We start from the raw sequence: 13,750 nt of genomic DNA, 5'->3' as shown, positions 1-13,750 counted from the left end.
ATAGCTGGCATTGCAATGCTGCTTTCATCATTTTAATGCCTCTAAATCGCACACCCAATTGTGACAACCAGGCCTTCGTGTTAAGCTCTCTATGGTTAGATTGACAGGGTAACTCAGGGAAAAGTAAATCCAGTGCTTAATTTGCTCTTCTCAACATGACACCTTTGCTGTTCTTACAATCTGTAAGAGCAACTGCTGAGCAATGCCTTGACATCTTATGAACTGCAGACAGCTGAAATAAACTGTTTGCAAAAATATCTTCAGCCGCTTAATTTTTTTCAGCAAAACGTTGCATGTCTTCTCTCCAAGAAATCATAGCATATGGAACATATTGATCTGCAAACATTGTAAGCCTGATTTTGTGGATTCGTTTCATTAAAAAAAGGACAGAGAATTACAATATAATTTTAACATAAGCAAGAAATCTTGATGTTAAGTGTGTGTGTGTGTGTGTGTGTGTGTAGAGAAGATTTAAGTACAAGTAGAGTAGGCCTATACGCTTCCAAGGTGTGCAGCCAGGAAAAAATGATGAAACTATTTCTTCAAAAATGCAGGAATCTTATACAAAAAATTTATCTTGAGGGTACATGGTATCAGAAATGGGGGATTGCAGGAAGGATTAAAAAAAAAAGGTGATGACCATGATGACACAATCAAAGCCCTGTCCCTTTCTTACAGGTGTCCTCCTGATCAGAGCTGCTGAATGTGCCAGTTTTACTGGTCCCTTCATCCTGGCCCATTATAGCTTGATGAATGCTTTCCATATTCCTGTATATTAATATTCAGAGCAAAGACTGAAAAAGTAGAGAAAAAGAATGTTCTTTGTTCACAAACACAGACATTAGAGGCCAAACTAACGCCATGCCATTCTGTTATAGTGATACGTTCAAGCATTATAAGCAAGCGCAGTAAAGCTACATCTGTCTTGCAAGGAGTATTGGAAGAATATTCTACATTCAGAACTATTTCTGTTTTATAGATATCAAAAAAGTTACAGCAATAGAATAATGGAGGTTGCTTCCATTCCGATGTTTGAACCACATAGACATTAGCCCAGTGCTGGGATTCAGCCGGTTCCGGATGGTTCAGGTGAACTGGTTGTTAAATTGCTGGCTGGCCCCTCTCCTCCCAGCCTTGGCCCTCCCAGGAGTCCCCACGCTCCCCATTTTGCATCCCAGGCAAGTGCAGGGAGGCCTTCTAGGCCCAAAATGGGGCACGGAGGGGGGGGATGTAGCGCACCCCCCCGCTGCCTGTTTTTGCTTCCAGGGGGCTGCAAGGAAGCCTATTAGGACCAAAACGGGGCATGGGGGGTGCAGTGCCCCCCCGCGGCCAATTTTTGTTCCCAGGGAAGTGCAGGAGGCCGAGCGCTGCCTGTCACACCCCTGGCCACGCCCACCATGGCCATGCCCACCCAGCCGTTCATTACGGCAGAGAACCGGTTGTTAAATTATTTGAATCCTACCACTGCATTATCCCATCAGAGATACAGCAGGGCAGAAGAGAAAAACTATTCTTCCTTGCATTATTTTTTGATCCCTAGAATCTGCTGGTCACCTCTCTTTGCTTATCCAAATGTTCTTCCCTGGCTTCAAGTCAAACACTGGTATTGCTCAGATCAAAAGTGGTCTCTCTACTACAACATAGGTTTATTTTGATTGTAAAGACCTTGAGGAAATCTCAGTGTGATACCCCTGAACTTTAAATAAACCAGCTTTTTCAGCAATCCATCATCGATGCAACTCAAGCACAGATCTATACAAAACTCTCTCTCAATTGTAACTGACAGTAACCAGATTAGAAATTGTTGAGTGATACATGAAAAGCTGGCTCAAGTGTGTAAGCATCTTATAACTGTGTAAAAGAAAACTAGGCTATTGTGGTATAACAACAATCTCAATTATAAAGAGCAGAGATCTGCAACATGTAGGTCATTACCTATTGAATAATATCTGGAAAATTCAGAAGCCAAGAATAACTATTTCGTTTTGCAATTTAGAATAATCTGCAACTGATAAACAGGAATACATGGTTTCTTTATTTAATTCATTTATATTTATTGAGAATTTTGCATACGGTAAAAGTCAAATACAAAGAAAATATAGAAAAGAAAGAAAAAGGTGTAAGAAAAAAAAGTTTTTTCCCCTCTGACCAAACAAATCAACTTTGCCATCTCAGCAAAAGTTCTGATATTTTCACAATCCATTCCTCCACTGTGACAATTTCATTATTCTTTCATTGTTGAGCATATAGTCTTGTTGCAGTTATCATATACCAGGGGTGTTAAACTCGATTTCATTGAGGGCGCATCAGGGTTGTTTTTGACCTTGGGAGGTGGGCGTGGCCAGCTTGATGTCACTTGTGTCAGGGGTGCCTGTGGTGGCCTGAGCACTCCGTCAGCAAAAATGGATCTGGATCCGGCCCGTGGGCCTTGAGTTTGGCACCCCACCATATACAAAAATCAACTGTCCATGCATCTTTTCTAGTTCATAGGCCCCATTAAAAAGTTATGGCTTCTTCAGAATATTTATCTTTAAAATCATTTGCGTCATCAGACGATTCTTAGCTTACTTACAAGTCCATCATGCCTAGTCCCCTCATGTTTTTCCCATTGCCAACATTGGTTTGAAATACCTTTGTACACTTTTCATAATTTTTATCTTGTGTTATATATTAATGATACATCTTATTTCTTTAAAAAAATTCTCTTAAAAATGATACTGTAAATTTGATACCAGTTACCCACATTGTCTGCTAAGTACAGTATATCCAAAATTAATAACCCATTTTGTCATGCAATCTTTCACCTGTCCATTTACTGTTTCAAATCTTAATAAAAGTTTATGCCTATTTGCTGTTACATATTCATCATTTGTGCATAATTCAATTTCAAATTGTGCTTTATGGTTTTAGTTCCAATTGTTTTTTATCCATATCAAATCTTTCTGTTAACGGAGCATATGAAAACCACTCAAAACTCTGTATCCTTCTGCAATTCTATTGACTTCAACTAGAGATACATGGTTTCTGAACTCAAAAGGGAGTTGTACCTTTGCTGCCATATCTAATAACCACCAATCAGAGGTGGGTTTCAGCAGGTTCTGACCAGTTCGGGAGAACCGGTAGCGAAAATTTTAAGTAGTTCGGAGAACTGGTAGTAAAAATTCTGACTGGCCCTGCCTCCATCTATTCTCTGCCTCCCAAGTCCCAGCTGATTGGGAGGAAATGGGGATTTTGCAGTAACCTTCCCCTGGATTGGAGAGGGAATGGAGATTTTACAGTATCCTTCCCCTGGAGTGGGGAGGGAATGGAGATTTTACAGTATCCTTCCCCTACCACGTCTACCAAGCCTCGCTCACCAAGCCATGCCATGCCCACTGAGCCACACCCACAGAACTGGTAGTAAAATTTTTTGAAACCCACCACTGCCACCAATCATTCACTTTAAACAGATCTCATTTTATAAAGAAAACATGTAATTCCAATTATGTAATAATTTCCCCTGATTAACCTAATAATTGAAATAATAAAAATATGTTTGGATGTATGTTTGCTCAGCTCAGCATATCAAATTGAGGAAAGACAAGTATTTCTCTAACATTTTACTTGAATATTGTTTTTTCAAACCTTGATTGGGAGCCCAAGATGAGAATGTGCAAGGAAGACACGGAGGTGGGAGTGGGGTTGGGGGTGGGTGGGAATCTATTTGAGAAGACAGACATAAAGCAGCATGAAGTTTGTGGGTCTGCAGTGCTGCTGACACAGCTATAGACAATGGCATTTTGCCCAGCTAGAGGTCTGGGATACTGTTATCAAAGAAGCACTACGGAGAAAGGCTTTATATGCTACACCATTATTTATTTGTTTGTTTGTTTGTTTCAGTGGATATTTAAGAATGCAATTTTAAAAAGAGAAAAGATATTTATAAGCCAGATCAGGTTAAATATATAATTTGAAATAACATTATCTTAGTGCTGCCTTTAAAGTCTCTTGCATCAATTTAAGACTTTAGAACATTTTAAAAATCAAATCGACTTTTAACAATAGTCAGTAAAATATGAGCTTCAAGTCAGAAAGGAGAGTTAATAGAAATTTCTGTCAACTTCAAGAATTCTGTCCATAGTCACTGAATCAAACAAAAGTTTGGGTATGCCTTATTTTAAAACAAGCCCAAATTTTGAATGTAGTACAAATGTATATATATGTAGAACTGTAGAATCAGTGCTGTTTATCACTCCCCTTGAGGAGCACCCGGAGGCTCCAATTGGCGCAGAGTGCGGCTGCGCGGGTGGTAATGGGAGCGACATGGCGTTCCCATGAAACACCCCTCCTGCGCGAGCTGCACTGGCTCCCGGTGGTCCTCCGGGTGCGCTTCAAGGTTTTGGTTACCACCCTTAAAGCGCTCCATGGCTCAGGACCTGGGTACTTGCGGGACCGCCTACTACCACCAATAGCCTCCCACCTGCTGGTACGCTCCCATAGAGAGGGGCTCCTCCGGGTGCCGTCGGCCAAACAATGCTGACTGGTGGCCCCCAGGGGGAGAGACTTCTCTGTGGGGGCACCTACTATCTGGAATGAGCTTCCCCCGGAGATACGGAGGATCCTGGATCTGCGCACCTTCCGCCGCACTTTAAAGACCTTTTTATTTCACCAGGCGGGCCTGGCCTAATTTTCTCCCTCTTTTATAAAAGATTTTTAATTTAATTTTTAATATTTTTTAGTATTTTATATATTTAAACTTTAAAATTGGTTTTAAATTGATTGGGGTTTTAATTTGTCTGGGCCAAAACTATTTAATTTGATTTTAATTCCAGTTTTAAATTTTGTATGTATGTATTTTATTGTTTGGCTGTGTACCGCCCTGAGTCCTTCGGGAGTAGGGCAGTATAGAAATCAAATCAAATAAATGAATAAATAAATAAATAAATTGAGTTTGTTTTTGACACAAATGCATACTTCTACAACTTGATTTGCCAATCTTCCATAGGTGGTATATTATAATTTAATGATACTACATACCATTATCAATCTTTTTTTTGCTCTCTGGTGAGTTGTTTATTAATTCAATGTCTTGCCAGAATTACTCTGAAGTTAGTAAAATTTGTTCTTTAGTAAATCTAATTTTCATACTGAAGGATTCGGATACTAAAAAACAAGGTGTCAGCTTTTTTTGGACAGGCTTTTTCAGAGGTATATAAGCTTATCTGATGATAAAGATTAGGATTTGCTCTGCATTAAAAAAAAGCTAGAGTAAATCAGCTAGTTTCTTAATCTGAGAAAGAGGAAGGAATATAGCAACTGATGTCTAGTTGAATTACATTTTTCACTTATGGATGAATTACATTTTTCACTTATCCAAGAATGAAAACAAAATTTATTCTTATGCAGGCTTTTTTGCCTAAAATGGGGAACCAATTATTATTTTGAATAAGAAAATAAATATTCACCTCTTTCTTCTTCATAGGAATCTTTGTATATGACTTTAATATAACTTAACATCACATGTGTGATGGACAGCACTCTGCTGGGATGCCTGCAGACTGTTCAACATCTGGGTGCACTTCAAAATCTGCTACCCTCTGTGAATAAGACTTCTTCAATGAATATGATCTACTCCTGAGATCAGCTTGGGACTTAAATCATAAGGACAAATCCAGATTTCTTTTCTTTCTGTTTCTGAAAATTATCTTGCCTAATTAAAAAAAAAAAAATCTAAATGCTTGTATGCTATTTTGAAGTTTGAAGTTTATTAGATTTCTATACCGCCCTTCTCCCGAAGGACCCAGGGCGGTGTACAGCCATATTAAAACACATAGATTTATAAAATTTAAAACCAATTAAAATCGAATATATAAAATTTGGCCCGCGAATTAAAACACACATACACCCATTATAAAATTCATACTAGGCCAGTCCGGCTTGCTGGAATAAACAAAAGGGTCTTAAGGGCGCGGCGAAAAGTGCGCAGGTCGGGGCTAAGACGAAGCTCTAGGGGCAGCTCATTCCAGAGGGCTGGTGCCTTTTGTAACTTTTAAGTTGGCCTACTAAAGGCACTGGTTAAATGTAGGAAAAATTTTAAAAATATTCAAATTTTATTTCTACTTATTTCATGGAGATATTTAGTTGGTTCCATTCCAATAATATGGAAATGATTGTCACTGTCTTCTTCAATAAGAGTATGTATGTATGTATGTATGTACTTACATACCAACATATGTATATATATACTGTATATATATCTTTGTAAACAAAGAAGCAGACATTCTGCGAACTCCGGAACTAAAATAATTTAAATTTGCTGACATCATCAGAGTATTAAACTACCATTACAGAGATCTCTGCCTCTGGCTGATGAAAGCTTAGTAGAATAAAATTTAAATTATTTTAGTTCCGGAGTTCGCAGAATGTCTGCTTCTTTGTTTACAAATATATCTGGAACTCGTATTTTTAGAATAGTTTGTAATATATATCTTTACAAATTGCCTTAATTCCTGGAAGACTCCCACACAAGGACTGATAAGCCTGACACAGTTTGGCTTCCAAACCTAATTCAAATGCTGCCACCTGCTGTGAGATAAGTAGTAAAACATATTATCAGATTTATGCACTAGCAGAAACTTCCGGGTTTTTTTGCCCCAGGAGATTTTAGGAAGTCCTATCTTCTTAAGAGTTGGAACATTGGACATTGAGGTATTTCAAATGAAATCCAAATGAAAATATTGTCAAGAGATGGCTGTCAGAACTTATTTTGTACGCAATCTACAAGTCTCATTTTGAACACAACTCAACAAAAGAAAAGCCATCATTTCTTTGGGTAATTGGTTCCTCTACTGAACTCTCCTCACTTTTGAAAGGTTTTATTCTTATATTCAACGGGAATCTGCTTTCCTATCATTTAAATCTCAAGTTATATTTCAGGTCATACATACATAAGAATCTTTGGAAGATTCTTTTTCTCAGACTCATGTGGAAAAAAAATACAGATCCTCAGTATATTTTCTGTAATGTTTTGGGATACGATCTAGCAATTGTATTTCTATAAAGAAGTTCTTCAAATTCTTTTTAAAAATAGTATTGAATGCTCCACTGTTGACATTCATTATATCTGAAATTTCATTTTTTTCTTTGAATTTATTACTGCGAAATGAAAACTAAATACGTAATTAAAAAGAATAGTTATCCTAAAAAGCCAGATATATACAGTATGTGCATGGAGACAGCAAGAAAGGGGAAGGGCAAAGAGCAAATCAACTATGGGTTGTCCTTCTGTGATTGCCACCTGACTTATAAATCAATCCTTTTACTCTTATCCAATCACAGTTATATGAAGGGGAAAAATAAAACCACTAATGAGAAAATTAGCATATATGACAAGTTCACATTTGCTAAGTATATACCTTTAGACATCACAAGCCTAATAATGAGCTGGCATAAGTTTCTTTTGTCAGGACTCTGCAGGTATGGACTCTTATAATACGGTTCCTTTTTAGAGGCGGAAACATTTATTTCATAGCTCTTAGAAATGCGCCCTTTATAAGAAAGAACAAGATCATTGTGGGGTGTCTCTCACAGAACTGAAGTTACAGCGGTTGTGAAATGAATAATGAGGTTTCCAAAAGGAATGATTTCCCATTCGTCTAAAACTGCAAACCGCCAGATCTCAACCTCTACATCCTTTGTAGATGTAGCAAACAGTAGAGCTGGGGTGACTCAATAGGAAGATGTGTGTGGGAGAACCAGACAGGTCTGAATCACCAGTTTCTTTATCTCTGAATCACCGTTAGTGTCATGTAAAACCGCACTTGCATAAACCCGAACCTGCTGTTGAAGACCCATGTTATGCATTTGAAAACTGGTTTGCACAAAATGCACCATTCCTTTGTACAAACAGATGACGACCTGTTTAGACAGGTAATTTAAGACATCAGTGAATTCCAAACATTTTCCATGGGTTTGACAAGCAATCTCTAGTATCACCGTTCTAGTCCTTTCTTGCTTAATGGATGTTCTTGCTAACTACTCCCTTATTTCTAGCTGTAAAACAAAGCAGAAATAAAATACAGTGACTTTTTAGTAAGCAAATGTTGTTGAAAAAGGTGCCAGATGAATCAGAAACATATAACGCTTAGGTGGAAAATGTGAGACAAAAATGCAATGGATATTACAGATTTTTTTAATCTGCCAAATAGAAAATACTTAATTTCTGTCCATAACATTTTTATAAACTGCGCACTCATGAAAATGACTTTCCTTTAGAAAATTCCTTTTGAATTTCCTTTAATTGGCCCAATGTACACCTTAATTAATTCAATCAAAGGTCAGTTCGTTAAGACAACCTCTAGGTATAATAATGTTAACTTATTTGTTCTCTCTAGTTTCAACAGACATTTATTTAATGGTGTTGCATCTTTCATTTCTTAATATGGCGGGAGCAGGGGGCCATATCATGTTAAGGGAGCGCGCACCCGCTGTCTCCACGCGGTAGCGTGCTCCGGCCCCCAAGGCTCCACTCGTTCTCCAGGTTGCACAGATCCTCAGGGCCCGGGCCTTCGGCTGATGTTGTGCAATGCCAGGTCCGCAGTAAATAAAGCCCCCCTCATTTGTGATCTTGTTCAGGAGGGGGGAGCGGACCTGGCAGGTATTACGGAGACCTGGTTGGGCCTGGAGGGAGGGGTCCCTCTGGTAGAAATGTGCCCACCAGGCTTCCACGCATTCCATCCACCGAGGTCTCAGGGAAGGGGTGGGGGAGTAGCGGTTATTATTAGAGAAGGTTTTAGGCCGAGGGAGACCACTGTTCCTCAGACGGCCGGTTGTGAGACCCTCCTTGTGAAGTGGGGTCATGGGGTTCAGATGGGTTTGCTGATCACGTACCTGGCTCCCTGCCACGTGGCAGCAGCCCTGCCCGAGCTACTCAACGTTATTGCCGCGGTGGCGGTTGATACCCCCAGACTTATGGTCATGGGGGATTTCAACCTGCCGTCCGTGGGTGAGACGTCTGAGGTGGCTCGGGAGTTCATGGCTTCCATGACGGCTATGGATCTGACCCAGCTAATTCATGGCCCTACGCACATGGGGGGAAACACACTGGACCTGATTTTTGTCTCTGGACAGTGGTTGAGTGATCTCGAGATAGGGGACATAGTTATCGAGCCCTTGTCATGGTCGGATCACTCTCTCCTTCGCCTTGATCTTCGAACCGCTGCTCCCCGCCGCAGGGAGGCGGAACCGATAAGATGGTACCGCCCCAGGCGCCTGATGGAACCTGATAGGTTCCAGACGGAGCTTGGGCCAATGCCTGAGGTCTTGGCTCACGCCTCGACTGGAGACTTAGTGGCCGCCTGGGATAGGGCGGCCGCTGGAGCTCTGGATCGAGTCGTGCCTTTGCGGCCTCTGACCCGGCGCCGATCTCACCTGGCTCCTTGGTTTACTGAGGAGCTGAGGGAGATGAAGCGCCGGAAAAGACGCCTAGAGAGTAGTTGGAGGGCCAGTCGCACTGAATCTGACCGGACACTGGTAAGATCTCATATTAAGAATTACCTAGTGGCGATAAAAGCAGCGAAATGTACTCATCTTGCTGCTCTTATCGCGTCATCAGATAACCGCCCGGCCGCCCTGTTTAGGGTGACCCGCTCCCTGCTCCACCAGGAAGCGAGGGAGGACCCCTTGGAGGGGAGAGCCGAGGATTTTGTTCAGTATCTGTATGACAAAATCACTCAGATTCGGGAAGATCTGGACTCTGACTGGGTAGATCCAGTGGGGATGACGGAGGCAGGTCCTGAGAATGTTATCTGGGATGAGTTTGACTCTGTGACCCCTGAGGACGTGGACAGGATTCTGGGTAGACTGAATGCGACCACATGTTTGTTGGACCCGTGCCCCTCCTGGTTAGTGCTGGCTTCCCGGGAGGTGACGCGAGGCTGGCTCCAGGGGATTATAAATGCTTCATTGAGTGAGGGTGTCTTTCCCGCCGCCTTGAAAGAGGCGGTGGTGAGACCTCTCCTCAAGAAGCCTTCCCTGGACCCGGCAATATTGGCAAATTATCGTCCAGTCTCCAACCTTCGCTTTGTTGCGAAGGTTGTTGAGAGTGTGGTGGCACGACAGTTTCCCCGGTACCTGGATGAAACGACGTATCTAGATCCGTTCCAGTCGGGCTTCAGGCCTGGGTACAGCACGGAAACGGCATTGGTCGCGTTGGTGGATGATCTCTGGAGGGCTCGGGACAGAGGTTGTTCCTCTGTCCTGGTCCTATTAGATCTCTCAGCGGCTTTTGATACCATCGACCATGGTATCATGCTGCACCGGTTGGGGGGGTTGGGGGTGGGAGGCACCGTACTACGGTGGTTCTCCTCCTTTCTCTCCGACCGGTCGCAGTCTGTGTTGACAGGGGGGCAGAGGTCGACCCCGAGGCCCCTTATATGTGGGGTGCCACAAGGATCGGTCCTCTCGCCCCTTTTGTTCAACATTTATGTGAAGCCGTTGGGCGAGATCATCCGTGGTTTCGGGGTGGAGTACCATCAGTACGCTGACGACACCCAGCTGTACATCTCCACCCCGGACCACCCCAACGATGCCCTTGAAGTGATGTCCCGGTGCCTGGAGGCCGTACGGATCTGGATGGGGAGAAACAGGCTCAGACTCAACCCATCCAAGACCGAGTGGCTGTGGTTTCCGACATCCCGATATAGTCAGCTGGTGCCATCGCTGACTATTGGGGGCGAAGTATTGGCCCCCACGGAGAGGGCTCGCAACTTGGGTGTCCTCCTGGATTCACGGCTGTCTTTAGAAGAGCACTTGACGGCCGTGACCGGGAGGATTTTTCATCAGGTTCGCCTGATTCGCCAGTTGCGTCCCTTTCTGGATCGGGACTCGTTACGCACGGTCACTCATGCCCTCGTCACCTCCCGTCTGGACTATTGTAACGCTCTCTACATGGGGCTCCCCTTGAGGAGCACTCGGAGGCTCCAACTGGCGCAGAGTGCGGCCGCGCGGGTGGTGATGGGAGCGACGTGGCGCTCCCATGTAACGCCTCTCCTGCGCGAGCTGCACTGGCTCCCGGTGGTCTTCCGAGTGCGCTTCAAGGTTTTGGTCATCACCTTTAGAGCGCTCCATGGCTCAGGACCTGGTTATCTACGGGACCGCCTGCTACCACCAATAGCCTCCCACCGACCAGTACGCTCCCATAGAGAGGGGCTCCTCCGGGTGCCGTCGGCCAAACAATGTCGACTGGCGGCCCCCAGGGGGAGAGCCTTCTCTGTGGGGGCACCTACTATCTGGAACGAGCTCCCCCCCGAGATACGGAGGATTCCGGATCTGCGTACCTTCCGTCGCACGCTGAAGACGTTCCTATTCCAGCAAGCCGGCCTGACCTAAACTTCTCCTCTTTTAAATGGGAATTTTAAATTTGGTTTTAAATTATTGGGGTTTTAAATATGGTTCAGCCAAATTTATCTAACTTGTTTTATTTCTATTTTAAATTTTGTATTGATATGTTTTATTTCATGGCTGTTCACCGCCCTGAGTCCTTCGGGAGTAGGGCGGTATACAAATCTAATAAACTAAACTAAACTAAACTAATTCCAATTCTTTTGAAATAAAGTGTTTAAAATCCATGCTTGCTTATCAAACTTCCAGCTTGCATGCAAGAAGAAGTCCTATTATACCAGTTGCCACACCACCCTTATGGTTTTCCTTTGTTTTTTTCTAGTTCAGAAACAAGGAAAATAAATCAAAAGACAATATAATATTGGGCACGCTCCCAGAATTATGGTTAGATGACAGTTTTGTTGCACATTTTCAATTGGTTACTTCATGAATTATCTCCATTTTTTGGAATTTAATATCAAGCAATAATAACATAATACATATTTATTTATTAATTAAGAATATATACTAAATATTATTAATAATACAAAAGTAAGATATTGAGGTAAATTGGTCAACTGTGATGGTTTTTATGTTCAGAGCATTGGAAGCAGACACTGCTGTTATTAATTAAATAAGTATGCAATATCTTTTTTAGGTTAAAAAAATGGAAGTTCTTTCAAGTTTTTATATTAAGAGTTGTGTTCCCCAGGAAAAATTATCTGGGATGCATGCAGAGATCAACACAGCCAAAGATAGCTCTAAACAGGCCTATAATAAAACAGGATGTTTTTCCCCCGTTAACCTCTTTTTACCTCTTTCTGTCATCCTCTTCTCACTTTCTCTGCCACTCAATTCATTTTTATTTTTACATCTTGGTAAAGAAAGCAGTTCTTCAAGTGGGCAAGCCTTCTGGCAGTGAAAAAAAAAATGAGATAAAGTATTGACATGCACCATTTCTGCTGCTATGACCTAAAAAATAAATTGTGTTTTATGTGGCCACTTGTTGGAGATTTTATCATTGCTAAGAGCTTTTTAACTACTACTGGTAGGTGAGAAGTAGAGAAAGGGAGGTATTTTCACATGCTGCCCACATGTCTGTTTTCTCATGTAGCTGGAAAATAAAATGAGTTTTTATATTTGAGACAGATGAAACTCTCTATCCTTCCCCATCTCCCTCTCCCTCTTGTGGCTTAGGTGAAGGTGTGACTTTCGTATGTATGTATGTATGTATGTATGTATGTATGTATGTATGTATGTATGTTTAATTTCTATGCCACCCATTTGCCCTACTAGGTGACCTTGGGCAGCTTACAAATTATTTCTTAATAAATCTTCTCCCTTTCCCATTTAGCCAGGTACTGCAAAATGTTCAGATATATCTTAACTTCTGAGAAGAAAGAGTAACAGTTAGTAACAGAGCAAGAGAAATATTTATTGCCAGTGAAAATGTTCTTTCAGTATGTGTATGGAAAAAGCTGCAAAACTGGAAACATGGGGTGGGGGGGTGGGGAGGAGGAAGGAAAGGAAGTAGAAATAGGCCAAGAAGCATAAAAAGGGGTGAGAGATAGTTGATAATGAGAGATCAGAAGAAGCCTTACATGTTTTGGCTGGATCAAATTAAAAACCCCTGCTGCACTGTATTGAATTACACACATTGATTTGAGTCTGTCAACCACTCACAGGTCACTAATGCTAAAGTATTATTTCTGTATGCATTAATTTAAAAAAATGATTCTAACATTGGGAATAACAGCTAAGTTATTTTTTCACTCACAGTAGAATGGAGTAGGCAAAATGTGTACATTCTCATGGTGTGTGTGTATTTACTTTCAAGAAAAAAATTGATTCCCAATTACTGTCTTGAAGAAGTTCCTGCAGTTTTCTTGGCAAGATTTCAGAAGTGGTTCACTATTGCCCTGTAGGAAGTTAGCACCCACCGCTCTCCTAGAAGAATGAAATATTCTAGGAAATATTAAAAAGGCAGAATATTATACCTCCCTGGATGAGAAAAGGAGAAACATGCTCTTAGAAAGCAGCCCCCACCTTTGCTAATAGCCTCAGAAAGACTGGGCCAGCTTATCTACAATACAAAAGACCTTCACCCTCAGGACATGGTAGGATTAGCCCTCTACCTATCTCACTACATGACACCTGAGAAGATTACATCACCCAGCAAGATTCAACCAAACCTGGGTCTCAAGACAAGCTACAAAGTTACCCCTGCATGGCCCCATGGGAGTCTGACAACCAATCAGGATACATTTCTTGCCACAGGAACAGGAAGCAAGTTCAAAGCCCAAGAGAGGGTATAAATCTCTCTCCCTCTCTTACCCATGTGCTCTTTTTGCCCAGGACCTCAAACCATGTGGCCTGTCTACCATCTTTCCAA

Source organism: Pantherophis guttatus, chromosome 3 (assembly GCF_059756535.1).
Source record: "Pantherophis guttatus breed Tessera chromosome 3, ASM5975653v1, whole genome shotgun sequence".
Taxonomy (NCBI): Eukaryota; Metazoa; Chordata; class Lepidosauria; order Squamata; family Colubridae; genus Pantherophis; species Pantherophis guttatus.
The sequence above is the reverse complement of the archived record's forward strand: the minus strand, read 5'-3'. Positions refer to the sequence as shown.